Raw genomic sequence first — 27,854 nt, forward strand, 5'->3', positions numbered from 1 at the left:
GGGACCCTGCACCGCGTACCAAGACCAACTTTTGAGGTGCGGGGCTTCGCTCCGAGCCGGCGCTGCTCTCTAGGAAGAGCCGCGCGCCGCCTCTTGGTGCAGGGGAACTTCGGTCCCTCCCCTCGCCCCTCTCCTCCGCCCGGCGGGCTCGGCTGGTGGGGGTTGGGGAGGGGGTGGACCTGCCAGTCCGGAGGCAGTCGGGACCTGGAGGCGCAGCATCTATCCTCCCGACGGCGGGAAAGCGAGGAGGATGGGGGTGGGGGTTATGGGGGTCCCGGGGCTGGACCGCCGCGGTGAGACTCGGCCTCTCAGCCTCCTAACCTCGCCTCCTCCTCATTATCCCCCTTACGATAGGGTGCGATAATACTTAATTGTATTGTGGGCTCTCTGGCTTAAAACTCATCCATGGTTCTCAGGTTCCTTGATTCAGTCACATCCCTCTGCACTCCTTCCTCTATTAAAGTACCACGGGGAGGGAACGGGGTTGGGACCGAGGGACCTCTGAAGCGCTGGCCGCAGCCCACTAAAGAGGTCGGGACCAAAGCTGTCACAGAAGCCCAAGGACCCTTAGGGTGAAATTGAAGGAGACAGTTAGGAGTTGGTACCTGCGGGGTCAAGTGTGTATTGATCACCGTCGTTTGGGGTGGAGGCTGACCTCTGAAAAGTGCTGTTAGGAAGATCCGTTCCTTCTTCGCCTTGAAGGACGAGGGTGGGCTTTAAAGGTTTCAGATCCCTCACCCTTCCTCCAGGTCCCACCGCGCCTCCAGCGGCCTTGGAAGCCTGAGTTCTAGCCTCCGAACTTGCCAGGCTCCGGGAAGAATCCAGGCTGCAGAGATGGTCCCTAGGGGCTCGAGCTTAAAAAGTGCTGCCCCCGGGGTACCGGAGGTGGAGGGAGGAAGGGTGAATGGTAGTGAGGTGGTGTAGGGAGGGATGAGTGTCCTGGGAGACTTTAAGAGAGAAATACCCTCCGCCCACGCCCCCTGCAACTGACCCATTGATGCCAGAGCTGATGCTTCTGCTTCTTTCCTCCGGTATTCAAAATTATGCAAAACCAGCTCCTCATCCTCTTGCTGCTTTGCCAGGATTTTTAAAGCACTGCTGTGGTTCACTTGGTTTTTGGTTCCCTAACCAGGAGTTTTGAGCTGTCCAAGGTATTTTAAAGTGTTTTCCTGAAGCTGATACTAAACCACCCTATTCTTTTGGAAAAGCTACCTTCACTTCAGAGGAGATGTTGTTTTCTCCCCATTCCTTCTCTGTCCTGCCCTCTTAACAATCTCTGTTCTCAAGGACCGGTTTTGTGTGTTACTTTTTTGCTTTATGTTAAAACAACCTCCTCCCCACCCTGCACTCTCCTACTCCCCCACCCCTGAAAACAACAACAAAAACTTTCCTAGAACACAGATGTTTCAAATCCATGCCAATGTTTTGTACTTCATGGACACTGGTTGAAAAGACCCTGATGCTGGGAAAGATTGAAGGCGGGAGGAGAAGGGGACGACAGAGGATGAGATGGTTGGATGGCATCACCAACTCAATGGACATGAGTTTGAGAAGGCTCCAGGAGTTGGTGTGGACAGGGAAGCCTGCCGTGCTGCAGTTCGTGAGGTCACGAAGAGTCGGGCACGATTGAGCAACTGAACTGACTGACTGGTTAAGCTTCATAAGGATCCCCTCAAAAGCCAGAGGCAAACAATGTTGCTTACTTCATTTGATGTTCTTCAAGCTTAGGAAGGTTCCATTTTATTACCCAGCAGATAAGACAGAGCTCTGGATGGCTGTGGTTGTGATTAGATAACTTCTGATGTTTTCATTTCCCTTACTAAACTGCTGCTTCTAGGTTAAATTCATTTTACTGTCAGGCCATTTTTAAAGAAAGACCTACAAAGTCACTCTAATAGATAGGTCTGAGTTCAGAGCAGATGAAAGGTAGGGAGGTGGATAAAAATAGGTTTGGGAAGTACAGATAGGACACCTGTGTTCATTGTGCATATTAATAAAGGCCAGGATCTCCTCATTTATCTCTGGAGGGAACTTCTGAGGGTTTCATAGGACCAAACTCAAACCACATGAAAACTAGGTGATTTCCCCTAAGCCTTACATGAAAAGAAGTATCCCTCCACAGTGGGAGTGGCTGTTGAATCCTGGGCTGGTTTTAATGGTTCAGTGAGAAGTTGTTGAGTCACTAAGTTGTGTCTGACTCTTTTGCAACCCCATGGACTTAGCCTACCAGGCTCCTCTGTCCATGGGATTTCCCAGGCAAGAATACTGGAGTGGGTTACCATTTCCTTCTTTAGGGGGTCTTCCCAACCTGGGGTTCGAACCCTCGTCCCTTAAGTCGCCTGCATTGGTAGGTGGCTTCTTTACTACCAAGCCATCAGGGAAACCATCAATCAGAAGAGCTTTCCTGTAATGGAACCAAAGGTCTGCTAATGTGTTGCCCTGTGAAAAGGTTCAGGGACATCAAACCTATACCATTCCTGTGAGTGCTCATCCTGGCATAATTTATTGGGAGCAGTGATCTTCCCAGCATAAGACAAGCAGTTTCCTACAGTTGCTGAATATCTCTTTAAAAATAGTTGCTCTGAGATTTGTGTGTTTCTTTTTATTTATTTATTTTTAAATTGAAGGATAATTACTTTACAGAATTTTGTTGGTTTCTGCCAAACATCAACATGAATCAGCCATATGTCTCCACTCTCTTGAACCTCCCTCCCATCTCCCTTCCCATCCCACCCCTCTAGGTTGTTACAGACTTCCTGTTTGTCTTCAGGTCTCAGGTAGTAGCATGCCATTTTGCTTGAATCCTTGGTTTGTCTTAAGGAGACCCTGCTTCTGAAGGTTTTGATTAAAAAATGCCTTGTCCGACAGGTTTCTTGATCTGCATGTGGGCATCTGATTTTAAGATACTGTACTTTAGTTAGTGGGAAGCAAAGTTGTTATCTGTTTCCAAAGTAGTTTCATGTAGTATTCCAGGAAATAGAGGCTGTATCCTTCTCATTATCCAATGATTGAGTTCACTTTCATGACTGAAAAACTTTAGATTCTACTAGCTAGAAGGAATCACAGAGGAAAAAAAAAATGGGTCAGTGGTGAAATCTTTATTCTCATCTATATTGGAATCTTTTGAAACTCAGCTGAAGGTATTTATAGACTTTGCACCATGCATTTCTCCGTCTTCTCTTTACAAGTTTTCTGAAATATAATACGCTGGACCTTTAACCACCTTTATTCTCATAAAGAAAGGATTTTCCCATTTGGAGGTAAACACATTGGTGGTTAGTAGCTAATATGGTGTATAATCAGTGTACCATACTTTCACAGGGGCTCAATCCAGAACTAAAAAACAAGAGAACTCTGGTGGTACCAGCTTCATTGGTTGAGAGAGAAAGTCTCCAAACCAGTTTGGAAAGTCACTTCACAAATCTTTGTATTTTTAAATCAGAGATGTGACCAGAGGGTCTGTATTTCATGTATTTTTAAAAGGAAAGGGGCTGAATTTATTCTTTATATTTACTTTTTCCATTTTTGTCATGTTAATATTTAATAAAAAGCAACAACAACAACAACAAAAACAAAAGCCTCTTTGGATCCCTGCAGTAACCCAAAGTCATATTTCCTTAGCAACAGTAGCCAGTGTATTAGAGTCACAAAATATCTATCAAGACAGAAAAGTTCCAATGCACTTAAAATAAAATGTCACATAGTTCAAGACCATCCTATAGTGCATTAAAACTGACCTGCCAGCATATGATAATAGAGTTGCCTTTAACTTTGCCTTTCTTCTGATTGAATGCAGATAGTAAAGACAGATTATAGAACTTTGATTCTTTTTAGCATGATCTAAAAATTCTAGAATGGTCTTTCTTTTGAGGGAAGTATGCTATCAAAATTAAGGAGGCTGGAGTAACATATCCTTTCTTTGAGTGAGAAGTTCTTGTAGAGGTTGGTAAGTCCAAAATCAAGCCCAATCAATGGGTCATGCAAAATGTTATATTTTCTGTGTTATTTGAAATAGACAATATATAGTAGAACCTCAGTTAGCATTAAATTCAACCAATCTGCTAAAACTTGTGACTGCAGAGTAAAAACATAGTAATGCCTACATATACTTTTAGTCTTTTCTGTACTAGAAATCACATTTATGTGGGAGCTTTCCGCTACAAACTACTAAATATATATGACATATAGTATATGTTTTCCCTAAGTTAGCAAATGCTAGGAAGTCTTTTCTTTGGTGGTGTAGTCTTGGGAAAGCATCTTGAGAACCACTAGCTTTTTAACTGAGTAAACATAGACGGCCTGAAGGCAAGTCTTGAAGAGTGGAACGTGATAAGGATGACTTATTTGGGAAGGTTTATCCTTGTCCTATGATTTTGGTGCCCTTGTATGGGTCGGGGAGCCCCTCTAAGCTGGCTGTGGTGGGCTTATCTCTGAACTGTGAACAACAATTTTATCACTTTGAATCTTTGACTGTCAGAACCAGAAAAGAGCTTGGGGATCATCTATTGACTCCAGCTGTTTAATTTGACAGATGTGGGAACTGAGCCTCAGAGAGACGACATGCTCAAGATCAGGGAACTCACTAAGCAACTCTCTTGGTTATTAAGCAAGTCTCTTGATTCTGTGAAGAGACTCACATTCCCTGGAGATAATTACTGTGGTGGTGGCCATGGGTACTGATGATCTTGACCAAGTCCAAGTCGGCGATGATGGTGGGGGAGGGGTTCTCCTACCTTCACTGGCTGTCTTGAGTCTTAATATTTTGCTCTCTCTTGGAGCCAGTGCAATATTTACTCAATAGATGTGATTCAATTTGTACAAAGTCATTGTCTGCAGCCATCCCTATTAATGTTCATGTTTTATGAAGAATTGCTCATGCTCAGTCCTAACTTTCTATTTTAAATGTCACAATTGAGTCAATAAAGTAAATAGACATTTTATGTGTATCCAGTTTAAGAAAGAAAGTCCACAGGGGAATCCTTTATTCTGTCTTAAATGAAAGATCCATTCAAAAAGAACAAACTTTCTAAAATGTTGCTTTTCCATCTCTTGCTCAGAACATCATATTGCTGACTTTCTTCTGACTTAGAAAACTAGAGCTGCAGCTTCAAACATCAGGAGAAAAATGTAGTACTTAAGGTTAATTCTAGAAGCAACCTTCTCAGGTTTAAGGTGTATTGACTAAAGGAGCTTCCTTATTCAAGAGATGCTAACCTCTGTAGGGCACTTCATCGCACTTGGAGAAGAGGAACAAAATCAGGCTGGCTAGTGCCCAAGGCGAGCGCATCCCCGAGAACTGGAGAGGGAGGAGGAAGGGCTGAGAGATGGCGTTAGAGCGGACCGCCGCGAGAGGGCGCCGGAGCACCAGCGGAGCCCTCCTGCGGCTCCCAGGCCCGACCTCCTGGCTGGGGCGTGGGGTTGGAGATAGGGGTGACAGAACCCCAAGGAGATGCCCAGAGAGGAGGGGTTGGTTACGGGGCACCTCTGACTCTCTGGCTCAAACCGCCTTGCTTCACAGAGGAGACAGAGATCTGCCTTCAGTATCGGATGGGGCGCTCCAGCCTGGTCGGGTCCTAGCGTCTGGACACCTGACATGCTGTCTACAGTCTCACAGCCCTTTGTTTCTCTGGAGGCAGGACTCCAGACCCAGAAATGCCTGACTCGAATCTCGGGCTTGCAGGTTTGCAAGCTGCAGGCCCGCGTGGATGTTGGCCTGTGGAAAATGAAGCTTGTGGTGGTGAATGTGGAGTGTGTAGAAGCGGTCTTTCAGTAGGCAGGCTGTCCTCATCCCTGGGACCTTTCTCTTGAGAGTTCTCCCTAAACTTCCTTCTTCCGCTTCCATCTGAGCCTTTCCCTCCTGTCCCCATACCCCTCCCTTCAGCAGAAGCATCTCACGTATCCATCTGTTGAACAATCGCTGAACACAGCCTCTGTGCTCTAGGCTGCTAGGTACTGAAATCAGTCAATATGGAGTTCCCCTGGTTTGGAGTTGTGGCTTGAGGGGCAGATGGTGATCATGAGATAGAGATGAACAAACCTTGTGGGTTGAGAGAGACTGGAGTCATTTGCTTTGTCTCAAAGACCCTGGGAAATGGTCTCTCAAGTTCTTTACACACATGTTTTTTTTTCATCTCCCTGCATTTTAAGGAATCTGGTGCATAGAGGGTAGTTCTGAGGGAGGGAAAAGGGGATGAAATCTCTCTCAGCATGTGCTTTGGTTTATATGTACATTTAACTGTGCTAATAGAGGTTCTTAAATCCAACCAACCTGTACTACTGCCCTCTGTGTGTTGTTTTCATCAGTATCATGAAGATAAATGCCTTTATAATTGACTTAATTTCATTTAAGCAGGAAAATGATTTTTATTTATTTATTTATTTTAGGAAAATGATTTTTAAAGGAAACAGAAATATAACAGCAAAATCCTTACTTCTAAAGGTTGGGTCTGGAACAACCTAAATCAGGGTTCTGTTTTTAAAGTATTACAGATGTGGTCAATACAAATGACAAAAATGAAAAATAATGAGGGCAGCAGAATGGTTGCAAGAAATACTTTACCATTAAAGTGACAGAAAACTGTTTATTAGTAAGCACTGGGGAAAACTGTTTCTTAGTAGGCACTGGGGACAGAGGATGCCTGATTTGATGTCTTTGTTATATTTCTGCAGTTATTTCAATGAGTAACTTGAAGACAAAGTCGAAAAACAAGGTTTGTGCCTGAGGTGGTGGGGTTTTTTAAATTTTATTTTATTTATTTTTGGCTGTGCTTGGCCTTCCATTGCTGCACAAGGGCTTTCTCTAGTTGTGGCAAGTGAGGGCCACTCTCTAGTTGGGGTGCAGTCTTTTGTGGTGGAGCACCTCTAGTGGAGCACCGGCTTTCGGAGTGCAGGCTTCAGTAGTTGCGGGTCTCGGGCTCTATAGCGTGCAGGCTCAGTAGTTGTGGCGCATGGGCTTAACTGTTCTGCAGCACGTGGATGTATTGGCAGGTGCATTCTTAACTACTGAACCACCAAGGAAGTCTGAGATAGTGTCGATGTGAAACCAGGGATGGCCACCTGGGCCGGGTGAGTTAAGTTTACTTGGCCAGGTAGATAGCAGCGCTCTGGAAAAACCAGGGTAGTCATTCTCCTGCTGGGTGCCCTGTGGGTTCTGTGACTTGACTGATTGTGAATTATGTTGGCAGGAAGGCCTGCTCAGAGAAGAAGGGTGGAAACAGTTGATTTGGGGGGCAGCTAACAACATTCATCACATTTCATAGCCTGACTGAATTTTAAAGAGACAGGAAAACAAACACTTCTTACGGAATCAGAGAATGTGAGAGCTGAAGAATCTCATAAAATTAGGAACACTTCTTCCCATTTTCCAGTTGAGGAAACAGAGGCCCAGCAAGATGAAATGCATTACTCAACCTGCACCCAACTACGTGCTTCCCAGCAGGCAAAACTCCTCCTGTCTTGTTCACTGCTGAACCTCAAACAGGGCCAGGCATCTGGCTGCTGCTCCAGGAAGTTTGATCAGCTACATTAATAATGCTATTTCTTTTTCTTTCACCCTTATTCTGGATCACTAGGCTGTAATATAATTGATAAAGATAAATATTTATTGAGTTTTTTTTTAAGATAAGGGCTTAGGCTTAGATGGTAAACAGACTTGGTCAGATCCTGGTTCTGCCACTCAACAGCTGTTTGGTTTGGGGAAGATTACTAAATCTCTCAAGTTGTATTTGTTCATTTGTAAAAATGAGGATAAAACTGTGTAAGGCAGCAGAGGGCCTGGACTGAGGGTTGGTCTTTCTCAGCCTTCCATTCCTGCTGTGTTCTTCCCAGAGAAGATTAAAGGGGGATATAATGCTTTTTAAAAAGGAGTTTTAATTTCTTTCAGATAATACACATTTGCAGAAAAGATTATTCCACTATAGACGTATAAATGCCTGAAATCACTACAAATACATATTCTGTGGGTTAGATATTATTTCCATTTTATAAATAATTGGACTAATGCCAAAGCACTAGAAACAGGAGGAAGAAGGCTCAAACCTAGGATGCCCCCCATCCCATTTTCAAGACCAGAGAATTGTTTTTCTTTTTTCTTTGCATCTTCATTTCCATAGGATATTGACTATAGTTCCCTATGCTAAACAGCAGGGCCTTGTTTTTTATCCATTCAATATAATAGTTTGCCTCTGCTAATCCCAAACCCCGAATCCATCTCCCTGACTCCCTCTCCCTTAGCAACCACAAGTCTGTTCTATATGTCTGTGAGTCTGTTTCTATTTGATAGATGAGTTCATTTGTATCATGTTTTGGACTCCACATATAAGTGACATCACATAATATTTGCCTTTCTTTGGCTGACTTTTTTCACTTGGCATGATCATCTCCAGATCCATCCATGTTGCTGCAAATGGCATTATTTCAATCTTTTTTTTACGGCTGAGTAATATTTTATTGTGTATGTATGTACCACATCTTCTTTGTCAGTTCATCTGTTGTTGGACATTTAGGTTACTTCTGCATCCTGGCTATTGTAAACAGTGCTGCAGTAAACATTGGGGTGCATGTATTTTTTCAAATTATGTTTTTTATTTTTCCCAGATGTATACCCCGGAGTGGAACTGCTGGATCATATGGCAGCTGTATTTTTAGTTAGCTTGGTACTGCTCTCCATAGTGGGTGCACCAATTTACATTTCCACCAACAGTGTAGGAGGGTTCAACCAGGGTGTTTTTTAAAATCCATGTTTCACATGGTCTTTGTATCTCATCTATCCTTCTGTGTCTGAGTCTCTCAAGAAGGTTCAAGTCCTCCCTTTTCACATCCTCCTGAATGGCTGCTCTCTTGCCCCAGTTGTGTGACACTGGTGTGCACGCGTGTGTCTGCCACCCCAGTGTACCATGGGCGTTGCCAGGTAGTGGCTGTATTCTGTGCTGCTTGCTGTGACCAGAGTGCTTAGAACCTTCTGGTACATAGGGTGCTCCTTCTGTGCCTGTGTCCTTATCGTGCATCCTGCATCTGAGTCAGGTTTATTAGTGACTGCAGTGTGCATTTAGTTTCCTCAAAATAAACTCCACACCCTTGATTACTTGTTAAAAATACTCACATTGCATTTTGATTGTTTGCTTTCTATTATATAATCTAATGTGTGACGTACAGATATATTACTGTATGCTGTCATAAAGTCATGTAAGGTACTTGGTGAACAATTTATGGGATTTTTTTCAAAAATCATTTTGACTTTGAATCATAGCCCTTCCCTAAAGTGTGCTCTATTATATTGTGTTCTGTGTGGGTAGGTAGACTCATTAGTGTTCCTGAGTTTGAATTCCAGCTCTGCTTAATCTCTTGAAGCTCAGTTTCTACAGATGTAAAATAAGAATCATGTGAGAGCCTGTGCCCTGGAGTTGCTGTGAGCCTTGGAAGATGTGTGCATCCCAAGATCTGATCATATAGTGGGCGCAGGGAAATTCCTCAGTGACAACCACTGTTTTTGGCTGATGGCATCCCTTAAAGGTTAGTGTTTAGGAGCAGTTACCCTAAAGGCAGTGGTTTGCTGTGTTGCGAGGGAGTTGTGAAAACTAGAAGAAGTATGTGACGGTACAGTACAAACTAACAAAAAAATATGTGCTCTCACAGCTTCTAGCACAATCATTCACTGTCCTTCCGTTCCCCCTCACCTCTGTTTCCACACACAAGTTTTATGCCTAGCCACAGAGATGACTCAAGGACTATGCTAGGGTTTCTCCAAGGTAAAACCGCCTGCTGATTCCAGATTTACTTCAAATGCAAAGTATGTTTAGCACTGGCCCCCAGATACACAGCCAGAATACACAATAAATCACTCTGCCCTACAAGACTTCACATTAGACATTTATTGTATTTATATATCTCCTGTGTGTGTGTGTATGTGCATGCTCAGTCATGTCTGATTCTTTATGACCCCATGGACTGTAGCCCGCCAGGCTCATCTGTCCATGGGATTTTCCAGGCAAGAATACCGAAATGGGTTGCCATTTTCTTCTCCAGGGATATATCTCCGCTATCTTTACCCAAAAGATTCTGGGCAGCCAGCAACAGATAGCATATTGGGTACACTGTACTGTCAAATCCACATTTCTACTAGCACAAGATATTCTTTTTTTTAGGGAGACCCCATTCATATTGTAAAGCCATGGTTCTCACACTGGAGAAGGAATCAGGAAACTCCTGCAGGCCTTTTGTTATAACACCGATCTATGGGCCCCACCATCAGAGTTTCTGATTTGGAGGGTATAGTGTTAGAATCAGATAATTTGTATCTCTGACAATATCCCAGGTGATGCTGATGCTGCTGGTTTGGGAACCACACTTTGAGAACCAGTGCCTTAGATATTCACTTTATTTGGACAATCTGTGCATTTTCTCTCCTGTGGGGTGTGACTAAGAATTGCATTGATGATGAGGAAAGGGATCTGACATTTACTGAGCACCTGTGACATTTGCCATATTCCAGGTACCTCAGTAGCACTTTACACATATTATCCTATTTAAGCCTCACAACTGCCCCACCAATCAATTCACAATTGTTTATTGAGACCCTGTCGTGTATCATGCCATGTACAGTGCTAGGTGCTGGGGGTATGGAATCAACACCACAGACTTTATCAGGTAATGAGCAGATAATTATGAGGGTGATTAGTCTGATCCATAGAAAATGGAAGATTGGAGAGTTAAGTAACTGGACTCAGGTGACAGAGCTAGTGGGAAACAAAGGAGACAAACTTAAAAAGCATTTTACTCAAAAATGTATAATCCCTCCACTAAAGCAGAGGTTCTTAGATTTTTGGTCTCAGGTCACGTTTATGCTCTCATAAATTATTAAAGACCTCAACGATTTTTTTTTTTTGCTTATTTAGGTTAAATCTATCAACATTTACAGTATTAGAATATAAAACAATGTGGTTCATACTTTGAGAACTGCTACTCTAAACCAGGCTGCGAATAGTACCATTTTCTTATGCTCTAAACCCCGACTTGTTTTAATGACTTTTGTAAGCCATCAAAGATAAGAAACTTCTCCTAAACTTTTTTTTTTTTAAAGCACAAGGGCCTCAGTCTTTACTTCTAGTGCTGATGGCTTCCTAAAGACAGGGCTGACCTGCTTTGGAATCACAAATGTGTGTTTGTGGGACTTCCCTGGTGCTCTAGGGTCTAAGACTCTGCATTCCCAATGCAGGAGGTCAAGGTTCTGTCCCTGGTCAGGGAGCTAGATCTCACATGCCCCCAACTAAAGATTCTGAATGCCAAAACTAAGACCTGGTACAGCCAAATAAGTAAATATTAAATTAAGTAAATAAATGTATGTGTGTTTATGATAAGGAAAAGCAACAAGTTAAATGACCAGTTGCAGAACAAAACAAGATGTGGTGGCTTTATTGTTCACCAAAGGGTCCCTATCCCAGCCGGTGGTATTTAAAAAGTTACAGTCCTAAATCCATGGCTGATTCATGTCAATGTATGACAAAAACCACTACAATATTGTAAACTATTTAGCCTCCAAGTAATGAAAATAAATGAAAAAAAAAAGTTACAGTCCATTCAAGTTACTGATATGCATTGCCTTCAGTGTTCTTTGGGGCAAATGCCATGGCCAGAGAAGCACTGTGGGATCACTTTTGCTGTCTCGTTACAGTGAGAGAAATAGATGGAGGACTGGACTCAAGTCTGGCAGTTTGTATGTAATGTTGGCAGCTGAATCATGTTTAATTGTGGGTTAATGACTAAAATACTGCTTTTCCCATCATTTGAATTCATTGTCTAATGAGCATGAGATGGCCTAGTAGATACTTACTCACTGTGTGTAACGGTCTGTGCTTGTTCAGATATGAATGCTGTGCCTGACTCTGAATGTTTTATGGCCTTGTTAAGTTTTACTGAGTAAAACCACCAAATCAGAGCCTTGTTAAGTTTTACTGAATAAAACCACCAAATCAGAGCCGCCACAACTCAATGCAATTCTTGGTGGATGATCGATGAGATCAGATCTCCTTTTATTTTTAGAGAAACCAATGAACTGGCGGCAGGGGAGGGGGGCTTCTCCAGCAAGACCTGTGCAGTTATTTAAATGTAGCAGACCCTAGGATGAGAAGTAGGAAAGAGAAACCTGTGTGGTCTTCTTGACACCAAACATATGGATCACTGGTTCATGGGCAAACTTTTAAAATGTTTATCCAGATATTTTGTGTCACACATGCACATTCCACAGATAAATCAAAGCAAATGAAAAAAATGAGTGATGCTGGATGATCATTCATCATCTTCCTTAAAGGCTGAATTTTGATACCAAGCATCTCTGTTGGTCGACCTGAGGTAACATGGAGTCCTTCACATGGCATTTCTGCAGAGGGCCTGTTTTGCCTGGTGACTGTAACATTTTAGAGGAAATATTTTCCTGGAAAGAGGCAATTGTAGGAAGATCCAAGACATGAGGCAAGTTGAATCTCCTTTTTACCGTCACATCAAACGGGAGGCTGTGTTACATCCCCTGAGGGGCCCTCTCCTGGGAATCCTTTTAGCTAAGTTTCTTTTGCTGTTTGTAAATCATGAGCTTCTTGCCCAGAATTCTGTTTTTGAGTCCATGGGCTCATGTGAGCAGCTCTCAGTGATGAACCCTGTTGGTTTTGCAGATTGTTAGGTCCATTTTCTAGAACCCCTATTTTCTAAAGCAAGCACAAGGAATTGCCTGTCTGTCCAATAAATAGGACTACCAAGGGCATGAGTTTAATCCCTGGTTGGGGAACTAAGATCCTGCAAGCCACGTGGCCAAAAAATAAAAAGATAAAAATAAAGCAGGCACAACCATGAAAGGTAGCTGAGCCTCTGCTCCTCACCAGCCCTCCTTATCCAGGGATGGGGCTCAGAGGAAACCAGGCCTGCTCACTGACCCTCCATGTCTGTTGTGCGTCTACCTTGCCAACAGTCAGCCTCAGTTTCTGCCCGGCGAACACTTGCAGGAAGGGATGGGGTTATTATCTCTGGGGATGGAATAATGGAAATCCACCTGACATCATGGGAACATTGTCTTCCCTAAGTTGGGGAGAAGACACAGCATTTATTTAGGGAGGTGCAGTGGGGTTACTTAGGTTTCCTAGGTGACACTAGTGGTAAAGAACCTGCCTACCAATGCAGGAGACTTAAGAGACTTGGGTTTGATCCCTGAGTCAAGAAGATCCCATGGAGTAGGAAATGGCACCCTACTCCAGTATTCTTGTTGGGAGAATACCATGGACAGAGGAGCCCTGGTGGGCTACAGTCCATAGGGTTGTAAAGAGTCAGACATGACTGAAGTGACTGAACACATAGCGTGCAATGTGGTTACTTAGGAGGAAACTTAAAATATTAGAGGAGGTGAACATTTATGCTTTGCACCCTAGTCTGCAGTGACAGCTACAGCCTCGTGAATCCTCATCAGTCATGTTCATTCAGCATGAACCAGAGTTATTCAGTTCAGTTCAGTTCAGTCGCTCAGTCGTGTCCGACTCTTTGCGACCCCATGAATCGCTGCACGCCAGGCCTCCCTGTCCATCACCAACTCTCGGAGTTTACTCAAACTCATGCCCATCGAGTCGGTGATGCTATCCAGCCATCTCATCCTCTGTTGTCCCCTTCTCCTCCTGCCCCCAATCCCTCCCAGCATCAGGGTCTTTTCCAATGAGTCAACTCTTCACATGAGGTAGCCAAAGTACTGGAGTTTCAGCTTCAGCATCAGTCCTTCCAATGAACACCCAGGACTGATCTCCTTCAGGATGGACTGGTTGGATCTCCTTGCAGTCCAAGGGACTCTCAAGAGTCTTCTCTAACACCACTGTTCAAAAGCATCAATTTTTCGGTGCTCAGCTTTCTTCACAGTCCAACTCTCACATCCGTATATTACCACTGGAAAAACCATAGCCTTGACCAGATGGACCTTTGTTGGCAAAGTAATGTCTCTGCTTTTTAATATGCTATCTAGGTTGGTCATAACTTTCCTTCCAAGGAGTAAGCGTCTTTTAATTTCATGGCTGAAGTCACCATCTACAGTGACTTCTGTCATCTAAAGTCTGACACTGTTTTCCACTGTCTCCCCATCTATTTCCCATGAGGTGATGGGACCAGATACCATGATCTTAGTTTTCTGAATGTTGAGCTTTAAGCCAACTTTTTCACTCTCCTCTTTCACTTTCATCAAGAGGCTTTTTAGTTCGTCTTCACTTTCTGCCATAAGGGTGGTGTCATCTGCATATCTGAGGCTATTGATATTTCTCCTGGCAATCTTGATTCCAGCTTGTGCTTCTTCCAGCCCAGCGTTTCTCATGATGTACTCTGCATATAAGCTAAATAAGCAGGGTGACAGAGTTATTAGGCAATGTCAAAAAGCATGACCATCTGCTGCTACTGTGTATCGAGTGTCTTATATGGAGAGAAACAAGGAGGGTTAAGAGTTGAGAGCATCCAAATTATGCTTAATGGCAGTTTGGAGTTGCTTTGTGGAGCATTGTTTGTGTTCTGCAGCTCGTGGTGTGACCTTGAGTATGTGCCAGATGTCCCAAATCACAATCCAAAGGGTAGTGAGTGGTAGATAGATGATGTGATGGGGGATGGAGGGAAGGAGAGGTGATGGCATTAGTCTTCCACTCAGGGAGAAACGTGAGCTGTGCTATGGGGGAGAAAGGCTCATGCTCCATTGTGTGACCTGGCCGCAGACTACTGATTCAAAGTTTATGCTGTTCCTTCCTTTAGGACCTGGAGTTCCTATGGTCCCCTTTCCCAAGGAGATAGCCAGAGTTTCCATCTGCTTAGCTCCACAGAGTTGACTGTGGGGTCATCATTTATTCATTCATTCATTTGGGAGGGTGACAAGCTGCCTCTGCTGATATGTAAGCAGGGCCTCAGCCTTTGCATCCGTATCCAGGCTGCACCTGGGTTTTCCTTTCAGGAACTGCAGCCCTCAGAACCCTGCGGTTCAGCTGAGTGGCCCTGCCTTCTCCCATCCCACACTTACTCACTGTGGCAGGTCTGAAGGCTAAGGTCAAGCAGGATGTGAGCAGCCCAGGGCTGAGGAAGGGGAGGCCTGCTCACTGGCCCTTGGCTTTCATGTGCAGGACCCTTTGGGAAGAGAAGGGTAGAAAGGACAGGACCAGCATGGAGCACTGTATAGTTTGTACTGTGTTCTGACTCTCATACCTTTAAGCTCCATGGCTAGGAGGCATGTTGCAGCGACAGACCGCCTAGTCCTGCTGGAGGAGCAGAATTTGTTCATTCTAGAGTTTTAATTTCTGAGAGCTCATAGTTCTTAGAACTTCTGAAATTCTTTTAATCTTAGGACTGGAGGTAGAGGGATTGATCTGCTGAAGTGTGGCTAAATTTGTACTTCAGGAAATTGCATGATTAGGTCAAGTGAGAAAATTGAAGCACGTTCTCATTAGTTTTATATTGGTTGCTTTTGTTGTCTTTAAAAGTAAGTATCTAATCGCAAACTTCCTTCTTCCTTTATATGTGTACCTTCATGTTTCCCGTGAGTGTATATTTACCTTTATTTATCAAATTTATTTTCCAGTTATATTGTATTACATACTGATGCAATACCATGCCCATTACTTTGAACCAGTTATTTAAGTCTTTCATCTGAAATAACAGCTATCTGAGTATTTCTGCTACTTACAACCTAGGGCTTAGAAGATTTCATGTGCAGTTGAGGCAAAGTCCTACAGTAGAAGAGAGGGCATGCTTTCTAAAGCTTGGAAATGAAGATGCTAATACCCAGCTTCACAAAACTGTACATAATTTAAAACTGTAACATACTTTCTTGCTTGCCTTATTTTTAAATGTTGATCCTGGCACTCAGAATCTCAGAGCTCCTATTTTCTTATTTTACAACTCCTAAGGAATGTGCAAAAGGAAAGGTAATAAAGGACTATCTTTTCAAGATAAAAACATGATTCATAAAGGTGACAGCCATGCCATATGTGAGAAGTGATTAATAGCTGTCGTGTCTGCTAATGGCTTTTTAAAAATAAAATGATAAAGCAGAGTTTCCTATTATTTAGTGTTTCAGTGCTTGCTCAAGTACATTGCCCCGATTCTTTTTCACACCCCAGCAGTGCTGCGTTAGAGCTTACTTAACTATTTCACATAGCTTCATGGTTATTCTTCTAGTATATTTTAAGTTTTAAGACAATGATGTGGTATGTTAAAACCATAACCGCCACTTTTTATTTCTGGAGAGTGCAATTGGATGGACAGAAGGCAAAGTATTTTCAAGGTTTGCTCATTTGGAATTTCATCCAGAGCAGTGATGAACCAGTAGTCATGCACTTAATCAAGCACATGCACACATTTCGATGCGCTTCCCTTGCCATCCTCAGCAGATCTGCTGCAGGCCTCATGGGGACAGACAAACAGGCCTGAAGACCTCTGAGTGAGGGATGGAAGGGGAAGAAAGCTCTTATTTTGAAATTCAGTTGTCTTGCCTTTCTCTAATAATGAGTGAGGTTGAGCATCTTTTCATGTGTTTATTAGCCATCAGTATGTCTTCAGTCACTATAGAAGACAGTATGGAGACTCCTTAAAAAACTAGGATTAAATTCAGTTGTCATCTTAGCAAAATTGGTTAGTTCTCGGAAATGCATCTCCGTGAAATTCTATTGTTTTTGGCAAATAACCAAACCCTTTTCCCTTCACTGATAAGCTCCTTGTGTATGTCGGTAGTTTTCCTCTTGTTTGGGTCACAGTTCCCTTTGAGAATCTCCTGAAAGCCATAGATTCTCTCACCTAAAAACTGAACACACTTACTTGTACACAAAAGTCTGCATCCAGTTTCAGGAGTTTACAGACCTCCCTGAGGCTGAGACCTTTTTCTTTTCCCATCAAGAACCCCTTCATTGTTTTTCTAGTGGATGTGTTCTTCATGGTAAATTTCTTTGAAAAAATACCGACATTAAATTTGTGACATGGCAGCGTTTCTTTTAGAGGAGAGGGAGCAGTAGAACTGGGGACATGTTATTACCGTAAATAGCTGTGCATTGTGTTGTCGGGGGCACAGTCTGCATTGAGCATCTGGCTCCTCAGCTCCTGGGGATGCTTGGAGGAAGCAGGTGCAGGAGGGGTGAGGGCAGTGCCTTGGGTGTTGGCAGTGAGGGAGGCATGGCTGCGTGCCAGTCATTGTCCTCAGGGGCGCTCCCTGCCCCCACTCTGTGAAGTACAGGAGCCCTGATTCCCTGACGGGCTGCCCAGGAAGCTAGTGAGTTGAATGCATCATGTGATGCCTTGCCACAAATAAGGGGAGAAGGCCTCCTGCCGCATTCCTGGTGGAGGGCCAGCAGCGCCCAGGCTTTTGCCCAGATATCCTCCAGAGCTCCAAGCCCTGGGCCATGAGACACAGCGTTTCTGGGACCTGCTTCCCTAGACCAGGGCTGCTGTGCTCACAGGAAATAGTGGTTGCTTACCAGTGAAGCAAATTGGCCTTGGATGAGGTTCCCACACATCTTTATGCAGGTACATCAGGCAGCCTGGAACTAGGTGCTGGGTGCCTTGTAAGGTGCCAAGAGATATTTTGGAAATAGAGAGGGAAGGAGAATGAACATGGAGGACCTGGAAGCTCAAGGGTAAGATGTGTCCTCCATCCCTTTATCTTCCCCCTTTTCACACTCCCTCTTCCTTCCTCCTGCTCCTTCCTCCATCGTTCTGTCCATCTTTCTTTCCTTCCTTTCTTTCATTCTTCTCTCCTCCTTCTCTCTCTTTCTCCTTCTTCTTTCTCTATTTTTCTTTTCCCTCCTCACTTTCTTCCCAATACTCTTTCTTTCAGTCTTTTCTTCTTTTCCGTCCCTCCTTTCAAAAGATGTGTTGGGCATCTGCCTGGGTCTGTTGGTTCTCAGCTGGAGTGGAATTTTGGTGCCCTTTCTGGGTCCAGCTCTTCCTACCAGGGAGCATTTTTGTACTGTGTTGCCTTCCCCTGCTCCTTCCTTCATCAATATATTGAACAGCTGCCTTTAGAGAAAAAAAGCTAAAATGATTATGGACTTTACTTTCAGGAAGGAAGATTAAAATCAAATTTAGGAATTGAGGTACAAGTATATGAAAAGCTAAATAATAGTGGGATAATGACATGATGTCTTCAAACAAGAAGGTGATGTGCCAGAGGACAGAATGAGCATTATTCTTAGGTGAGTGAAATGAGACATGTTTGAGTTAGGAGAATTGAGTAGTTTTTGTGGAATAGGTGGGTTTGGGAAAGTTTTAGAGAGAAGGAGTGTAAACTGGGGTTCCAAATAGGGTTTTCATATTTGGAAAAGAAAGAGAATTTCAGTCCAGGAAAGGGGAATGATGTGGGTAAAATCTTAGTGGTGTTGGTCTCTTTCTTTGGTCTCCTACATTTTCCAAGGGAAAGTTCTAGTCCAGGGAACCTCTCTTTCTCTCCTGGTCATGGCTATCTTGTCTCCAGTTCTGTATCTTTTCCCACATCTTAAATTCAGCTGTTGATGTGCTCAGGGGAAGCACCTGGCATGTCTCAGCTCCTGCCCTGATCAGCAGACTGGTCATTTTCTGCTAAATGTAAGGAGCTACTTGGGGGGATATTTAAACTGAAGAGAGGGCATTGAACCATCTTTCCCAGCTTAGTGGTTGAAATTCCAACAGTAATTTTTTTTTTAATCAGCCCTTGGGAACCAGAGCACTGCTTTTAGCACTCATGATTTAACATGTTGGAGGTCTCAGAGCACCTGAAGTTAAGGCTTTGGATTTGCATTCTTTATGTGACTTGTCCAGTGTGATTGAGTCCAATCCAGAAAACACTCCCATTTTTCTTGCACATTTTATGTAAATTTAGCCATTGTTCTTGTAAGTTTTCATAGTAGATAGGTATTATAAGCTGAAGCCAATCCATATTATTTTGTTCCAGCATCTTGAGTCCTTGAAGAAATAGTTGATTTTTAAGATGCCTGATGAGCTTTGTACTTAGCCTAGTGTCTGGGTCTTTCCTAGCAGTGACTTGAGTCAAATCTGACTAATATACCGTGGTAACACCTGGGCTGTGAAACGTGAAGATTCTAAGTTTAATCCCTCTGAGTCTAGAATTTCTCTTTGATTGTTCCATTGGATCCTTTCCAAGGCTTAGCCTCTTTGGCGACATTGCTAGGGAGATAGAGGGTTGCCGGGATCCTCCTAGGCATATGAGCTTTTGATATTTTCCCCTAAGTAAAAGAAATAATTCCTTTACCAAATACTTGTTAGTTGTCCAGAATTGAAATTTTCTCATTGGTCCATTACATTTAATTATTTAAAAGTTGACATTCAGACATCATATATGTCATGTGTGTGTGTGTGCGTGAAGAAAATTCTTTTTCCTTTCAAGAATAGTGTGGTGATTTTCAGCATCTAGTTGATCTTCTCTTCTTTCATAATCTGGTTTAAAAGGTTACTTTGGAGCAGAAGGGAAGGGGGATGATGACCCTGGTGGTAATTGTAAGCCTAACTGAAAGCTGTCCTAGAATGCTATTGTCAGAGGACAGTTTTGAAAGTTTTAATTCAGCTCCCCATGTTATGCAAAAAGGAAAACCTAGGTCCAGAAATGTGAAGTGATTTCTGCCAGTATGATGCAACAGATTTAAAGACAAACCAGGATATGAGTATAGGTTCTCTGACTGTTAGAAATAATTACATGTACAGAATCTGTGCAGCCTGTTATCAAAATATGTAGGACAAAGAAAGCAATGATAAATAGTTTTCAGCAGAATAAAGGAAATAGCTTTGTGCCACATTTAATTAGGAGTGATTTAACAACATGTTTCAGAAAAAATCTTAAATTGGAGGATAAATATTTCTCAAGAATACAAAGATCTTTTGCTAGGATATTTAGGGTCTGTTTGAAAAATATTATCGGTTAAAAAAAGCAATCAGACTTCTTGCCCATGACATTCTCATAACACCATATAATGACTCTGGAGGTGTAGAGTGCTAAGCTAATCAAAAGCTATTCAGTTGCTTGAAAACTATTAAATAACTGTGTTTGTGAAAGAAGCCAAGTACACAATATATTAAAAGATACTAGAAGTGCAGTCTTCTTATATACCATGGGATGCAGTCAAAACTGTAATTAGACTATATTTCCTGCTCCCAAAGCCAGTGTTAGACAAAAGAAGAGATTAAAATAGTTTCTGAGTCAAAAATATTTTAAGTAAAAAAGAAAGAAAAAGGAAAGAAAAATCAAAATCATTTGGGTATTGAGGAAGGAGAAAGCAAATGGTCTAATGAACAAAGTTATCATTTGTAGCCCAGCTTGATGGTGCCTCCTCCCACCTCTGCTTCTCAGCTGCCCCTCATTCTCACCCCAGTCTCTGAGAAATGCCTGGCCCATGTACTCCACTAGGATCTTGGGGAGGTCTGGAGAGGAGGCAGGGACTACCCTGGGCCATTTTCTGTGCTCTGTTGCCTCAGGGAAGGCTCTCAGAGCGTCAGAGAGAGAGCACTGTTCTCAGTTGTAGGCACATATCCAGGGCCTGGGAGGTGGCTGAAGAAAGATCTTCTTTATGAGCTGCCGACAGGCCTTCTTTCAGTTCCTCTAGTAGCAGCCACCCTCTTAGAGCTGAGTTTGGGTGCAGAGCCCTCAAGATAGTCCTGGGTTCCCCACCCAGGAGAGTGTGCAGAGTGAGCTCATGGCAGTCATGCACAGTTTGGTTTAGCTTCAATCCAGATCTCTTGCTTTGCTCTCCTTCTCTCAGAGTCACTACTGTCATCTACCCCAAACATGTGCTGATCACCTGTGTTGTTGCATTGTTAGGAAGCTATGGTATAAATAGAGCAGAAGGGCACTGGCTCTAGAGCTGCAATACCTGGGTCCATATCTGGACTCCATACTTAGTAGCGCATGATTTGGGACAAGTTATGCAATTTCTCTGTGTCTCAGTTTCATTATCTGTGAACATGGAATAATAATGATGTGTGAGTGCTTAGTCACTCAGTTGTATCTAATTCTTTGCAACCCTATGGACTTAGCCTGCCAGGCTCCTCTGTCCATGGGATTCGCCAGGCAAGAATACTGGAATGGGTTGCCATTATCTATGCCAGAAGATCTTCCCGACCCAGGGATCAAATCTGGCTCTTCTGCATCGGCAGGCAGGTTCTTTACCACTGAGTCACCAAGGAAGCCCTGGAATAATAATGATAATAAATCCCAAGACATGGGTTGTGAGGTTCTTAAATGAGAAGGGAAAAGCACTGTGATTGTGCCTGGCATGGAATAGCGGCTCCTCAGATATTAGGGATGATTATTACCCTAACCTGTATGGATGGTGGGAAAGGGTAATAAATACCATCCCTGCCCTGGACGGATTATGCTGTAATCTGGGAAACTGGACATTTTTCAGTCACGAAGAAGGAAATTTGTCTTATAAAGCTGGTCTAGTGGAGCTGAATTCTCTTAGTTTTCACTTGTCTGTAAAGCTTTTGATTTCTCTGTCAAATTTGAATGAGAGCCTTGCTGGGTAGAGTGATCTTGGTTATAGGTTTTTCCCTTTCATCACTTTAAATATATCTTGCCACTCCCTTCTGACCTACAGTTTCTGCTGAAAAATCAGCAGATAATCTTATGGGGTTTCCCTTGTATGTTATTTGTTGCTTTTCCCTTGTTGCTTTTAATATTTTTTCTTTGTATTTAATTTTTGTTAGTTTGATTACTGTGTGTCTTGGTGTGTTTCTCCTTGCATCTATCCTGCCTGGGGCTCCCTGTCCTTCCGTGACTTCGGTGACAGTTTTGTTTCCCATGGTTGGGAAGTTTTTGACTGTAATCTCTTCATATATTTTCTCAGACCCTTTCACTTTTTCTTCTTCTTCTGAGACCTCTAAAATTCAAATGTTGATGTATTGGAAGTTGGTCTTATGACCTTGTGTGTCTAGCAAAGGATCACTTTTATGTCTGAGAGTGGATTGCTGGCCTTGCCTGTGCGATCTAGCATGGATGGAGCAGAGGGTCCTTATTTTTTCAAAAGAGCTAAGCCCTCTAATCATGTTACTTTTCCCAGATCTTAGCTTCTGAGAAATCCTGTCTGGGTTTCATTCACTCTTTAGGGAAAAAAAAAATAAAAAGCACGTGTTTACATAGGAATAACTACGTGTAACTGGCCAAAGAAATAGAATACACATGAATTCTTAAATATGCTAGTTTTCAAGGTCATCTTTTTGATTGTGCCCCTTTGGTATCCTGGGAAAATGCAGAGGGAAGACCAGTCCGTTCTGTGGAATCTTGTATGAATTTATCAATCTCATAATGCCTAGAAGATGCATCTCTTAGAATGAAGCCTCCATGCTCTAGTAAGTCCCTCCTCTTACTGTGTGATGCCAGTCTTTTCAGGGAAGGATTTCACACCATTGCCATTTTGGATACTAACTTCTGTTTGGCTGGTAGCGTCAACTCTTGGTGGCTTTCATTGCTCCTGTCAGTGAACTGGGGCTCAGGTTCTGCAGCACTGCCTCAAGCAGAGGTCAGCAAACTAACCAAGGAGCCCAATCTAGTCTGCCACCAGTCTTTATACATAAAGCTTTATTGAGATGCACCCACAGCCATGAATTGACATATTACCTATGACTGCTTTTGTGCTACAAATGCCGCGTTAAATAGTACTTGGGAGAGGCCATATGGTCCACAATACCTAGAAAAAGTCCTGTCCAGCCTGCTGATCCTCGGCCTAAAGATTAGATGTAGAGAGAGGGGGAGTTCTCCCAGGGCCACATGGGGAGGCAGAGATCACAACTGCTCAACTGTAGGGAAATTCAGGACAAGAAAGTATAAGATGAGAGTAAGAAAGTTGCCTGTAGAATCAAGGAGATGAAGTAGAAGCTGAACTGTTTGGATACAGGCTTCTGCTGTGGTATGTAACAACTTATCAAATGTGACTGGAAGTTGCCCCTGATCATATGTTTTTCTCATCATAGGAGTCACATGAAATCCTCCAGTGAAGGGAAATGTATTGGGTCTGTGACATGATTCCCTGTCTCCCTACAGCTCTGCTGTGATGGCTGGTTACAGTCTCCAAACAAAACTGCCCTTTGAGATTTGACCTTACATTTCTGTGTTGACTCAGAACTGGGTAATGAGATTCCTGTATTTCCAGCTTCCAGAGCCCCCTCACTCCTTTGAAAGTGCTGTGTGAAGTATTCCCAAGGAAGCCACACCACTCCAAGTGTCTGCCTTTCCCTTTTCTGTCATTGAAAGGGCCACAAAGAAGACAGAGTATGAAATCCAGTCCTGTTGACCCACGAATCTTGCTTTGCAAGGAGAGCAGTGTCTTAGGAGCCACTCATTTTCTGTATATTACTGACTCCATCTCTACTAAGAGCTTGTCAGTCTGATCTCAGCTCTGTGGCAACCCCTTCCCAGAGCGTCTTCACAGGACTGTCTGCTGGCCTGGGATCTCTGCTGGTTGCTGGCTGTTCACTGTGGCCCAGGACTGCCTCCATCCAGATGGCCACCATTTCTAACTTACACAAGGCATCCTGTGGACTGGCAGCAGTCCTGGGTCCTGTTCCTTCCCCTCTCTAAGCTTCGGTGTTGCCTGCTTGGGGAAACTGAGCTAGATGGCTTCCAAGGCATCTCTTAACTCTTTGATTTGTAGTCCTTTTGAGGAGTCTCTGTGGCTGGCGAAGTTCCCTTCATGCTCTGTGGTGCTTCCCTGCCTGGAGTGCCTTTGAAACCAGCAGGGAAAGCTGTGCGCCAGGAAATCCAAGGGCTTGAGAAGAGAAGGGCTGTTGGGTTGCTCTGGAGACTGGACGTGACAGTGTCAAGGCAAATACTGGCTTCGAGTGTCAGACCAAAGGCAGATATGGCTAAGCCTGGACTGATCTCAACGTCAGAACAGGAGAAAAGCTGGAGCCCCTCTGGCTCCATGTGTGGCGAGAACAGCAGCATGTGCCCGAGCGTCTTCTCTCCCTGACCAGACCATGGCAGGAGTCTGACAGCAGAGATCTGGACACCAGAGTGACCAGATGCCTGGGCTGAGCGAAGGGACAGTCATAGGGAGGAGAACAAGGCACCTCGTGGGTGTGAATACGCAGAGGTGAGGCTCACTCAGACCCTCTAGGGAAGAGGCACCTCTGAGCCTCCTGAGATCTTGTCAAAACCACACTCCAGTTCCCTTAGATTACGAAAGTGTTTGGTGTATTTTTCTTTTTTAAAAAATTTATTTATTTATTTTACTTTACAACATTGTATTGGTTTTGCCATATGTTGACTTGAATCCTCCATGGGTGTACATGTGTTCCCCATCCTGAACCCCCTTCCCACCTCCCTCCCCATCCCATCGCTCTGGGTCATCCCAGTGCACCAGCCCCGAGCACCCTGTCTCATGCATTGAACCTGGACTGGCGATTTGTTTCACATATGATAATGTACATGTTTCAATGCCATTCTCCCACATCATCCCACCCTCACCCTCTCCCACAGAGTCCAAAAGACTGTTCAATACATCTGTGTCTCTTTTGCTGTCTCACATACAGGGTTATCATTACCAACTTTCTAAATTCCATATATATGGGTTAGTATACTGTATTGGTATTTTTCTTTCTGGCTTACTTCACTCAGTATAATAGTCTCCAGTTTCATCCACCTCATTAGAACTGATTCAAATATAGAACTACCATATGACCCAGCAATCCCACTGCTGGGCATAAACACTGAGGAAACCAGAATTGAAAGAGACACGGCACTGTTTATAATAGCCAGGACATGGAAGCAACCTAGATGTCCAACAGCGGACGAATGTATTTTTCTTTTTTTTTTTTTCCATTTATTTTTATTAGTTGAAGGCTAATTACTTTACATCATTGCAGTGGTTTTTGTCATACATTGAAATGAATTAGCCATGGATTTACATGTATTCCCCATCCCCATCCCCCCTCCCACCTCCCTCTCCACCCGATCCCTCTGGGTCTTCCCAGTGCACCAGGCCCGAGCACTTGTCTCATGCACCCAACCTGGGCTGGTGATCTGTTTCACCCTAGATAATATACATGTTTCAATGCTGTTCTCTTGAAACATCCCACCCTCGGCTTCTCCCAGAGTCCACAAGTCTGTTCTATACATCTGAGTCTCTTTTTCTGTTTTGCATATAGGGTTATCGTTACCATCTTTCTAAATTCCATATATATGTGTTAGTATACTGTAATGGTCTTTATCTTTCTGGCTTACTTCGCTCTGTATAATGGGCTCCAGTTTCATCCATCTCATTAAACGTTGTTTTCTTCTGTGTTGTCCCTACTTTGTTGGGTGTTGATAATGATGATGTGGACCTGTGGCTAAATGATTTCCTATTATCTCATGTAATTTAAACCTCACACGGTTAGCTGTGGCCAGTTCTCTCTACATTTGGCAGAAGAGACAACCATGGCTCACTGGAATTAGATCATCTGCCCAAAACCATAGAACTAGAAAGTTCTGCAGCTGAAATTCTAACCCAGACCTTCCACCTGGATGATAATGCTTTTAAATGCTATGTCCTGATGCCTGTCCACATCGGCTTGAATGTGGCTAGTGGAATTGCTAGTGCAATGAGATTGCAGGAGCAGGGGGAGCTTTCTTACCTGTGCAGAGTTAACAGAACTCAGGGTTCCTTAACAGCAGCTCTGACACTGGGGCAGAGAGTTCTTTGGGTGGGGGGACTTTGCGGTGCACTGTAGGAAGTTTAACAGCATCCCTACTCTCCACTCACTAGGTACCAGTAGCATCCTCATCTCCACCCACTTGTGACAACCCAGGATGTCTCCAGACTTTGTTCGTATTCCCTGGGAGACAAAACTGATCTTGGTCCAGTGAGAATCACTGAGATGTTAATTTGTCAATAATGAAAAAAGTCTCTCATATGTAATTCCTTTATTGTCTACCTTTTTTCCCCCTTTTACACCAAAATTCTGCTCTTCAGGGCTTGAGCCCTTCTTCCTGCTTGGCTGACATCCTGAACTGTGTCACTGGGAACACTTTACCTTGCTGGCATCTTGTCCAGACACTCTCTCTTTGAGCCTGGAGCCTCCTAGGGGAAGTATTAAGAGACAACGAGCTATGAAAACAGTGTGTTCTTCCTTGTGCTAAGTGCCTCTGCTCTGGCAGTAAAACGCTTCAGTGGTGTGAGCATATGGCATCAACTCAGCCTCTGAAAACCATGCTGGGCATCTAACATGCATGGAGGAAAGGAGACAGGCTGTGTGAGCTCTGAAAGCTTTTGGAAGGGACTCCCCTCTCCCCAGGAGCAGCTGGGTTGGGATTCCTCAGAGATCTTGACTCCACACAGGCCAAGGCTTTGCAGGCCTTGAAGCCATTGCATTTTGCTTCTTTAATTAAACTCCCTGCAGCCCTTGACATCTGCCACAGAGGAAGGCCTAGAGCAGAGCAGCCTTGTGGCTCAGTGCTTGCCCTCACCTTGGCTCCAGGCAGGCGTCTGTTAAGGGAGGGGTCAGGGCACACCAGTAGGGACCCACTGCCTTCTGTCTGCACAGCCTTCTGAGGGTGGGGTGTCGCTTGGAGACTTCTAGGCCAATAAACAGCCTGAGGCATTGGTCTCAGAGCAGGGTGTCTGAGCTGCTCAGCTGCCCAGTTTAATAGTCCCAGCTGTAAAAGGTTAGCAAGGTCAGGGGTTTAATGTGCCAGAAAGTGATGGCTGTGAATTTTCATCAACATGCTTCCTGGGGGATGTCATCATGGGATCTGAAAATGAATCTTAAAATAGTCTTTTTTTTTTTTCAAAACATAAATCTTTGGAGCTAAATAGAATTATCAGGAAAAATCTTTGAAAGCTTAGTCCACAGGGATTATATACATGTCCTGAACCCTGGCTGTAGGTGTAGGGTGTACACGTGCCCGAAACTTTATGCACATGTGCACACATGCGCTTGTCTTCATGTGAAGGATGAGGGGCTTAAAGCCAGATGAGCCTGTTTCACATTCCAGGTCAAGTCAGCTGCTGCATATACCCATGGATTAGTTAATTCTGATCTCTGAGCCTGTTTCCTTATCCTTAAAATAGGAATAATTGTACTGACATCCATGGCACTGTTGTGAAGGTTACCAATAACGTGTTTGAAGTTAACAAAGCGTAGAAGACACTCAATAAATGATGTTGTTGTTTCTATCACAATATCCTGTTGTGAATTGTTAGGGAAAAGATACCAAGTCTAAGGTAGAACTGAATTTCTTAGATTGAGTTCAGTCAGTTCAGTCGCTCAGCCTTGTCTGACTCTCTGGGACCCCATGAACCGCAGCATGCCAGGCCTCTCTGTCCATCACGAACTCCCGGAGTCTACCCAAACCCATGTCCATCAAGTCAATGATGCCATCCAGCGATCTCATCCTCTGTTGTCCCCTTCTCCTCCTGCCCCCAATCCCTCCCAGCATCAGGGTCTTTTCCTATGAGTCGGGTCTTCACATGAGGTGGCCAAAGTATTGGACTTTCAGCTTCAACATCAGTCCTTCCAATGAACACCCAGGACTGATCTCCTTTAGGATGGACTGGTTGGGTCTCTTCAATAATTACTATATCTCGTACTTCCTTCATTTCACTCTTGGGACTGGATGTGAATATATTCAATTTCAAAATACTCTCTCATTCAATAATAATAACATGATCTTTCAGGAACTTGAATTATTATCACTTAACACCTCCAAAGGCTCCTGTTTTGTGTTCATTACTGTGAACCTTTATGAAGTGTGTACTGTGTGCCAGACATAGATCCAAAGGCTGGGTACCCAACAATTGAACCAGACAAAGCCCCTGCTTGCTGATGGTTTATGTGCTGAGTCTGCTCCAGCCATGTCTCTGGGAAAGATGTGCCATCCCATAGCAGAGATAGCCACTGTGAACAGA

General features: G+C 43.7%; 1 protein-coding gene across 3 annotated transcripts in view; it reads left to right on the top strand.

The window, feature by feature from the left end:
- CPNE4 (copine 4) overlaps nucleotides 1-27,854 on the top strand; it is a 689,746-nt gene that overhangs the window by 32,618 nt on the left and 629,274 nt on the right. The gene's annotated exons all lie outside the window — the stretch shown is intronic.

The sequence above is a fragment of the Odocoileus virginianus genome, chromosome 4, assembly GCF_023699985.2.
Source record: "Odocoileus virginianus isolate 20LAN1187 ecotype Illinois chromosome 4, Ovbor_1.2, whole genome shotgun sequence".
Taxonomy (NCBI): domain Eukaryota; kingdom Metazoa; phylum Chordata; class Mammalia; order Artiodactyla; family Cervidae; genus Odocoileus; species Odocoileus virginianus.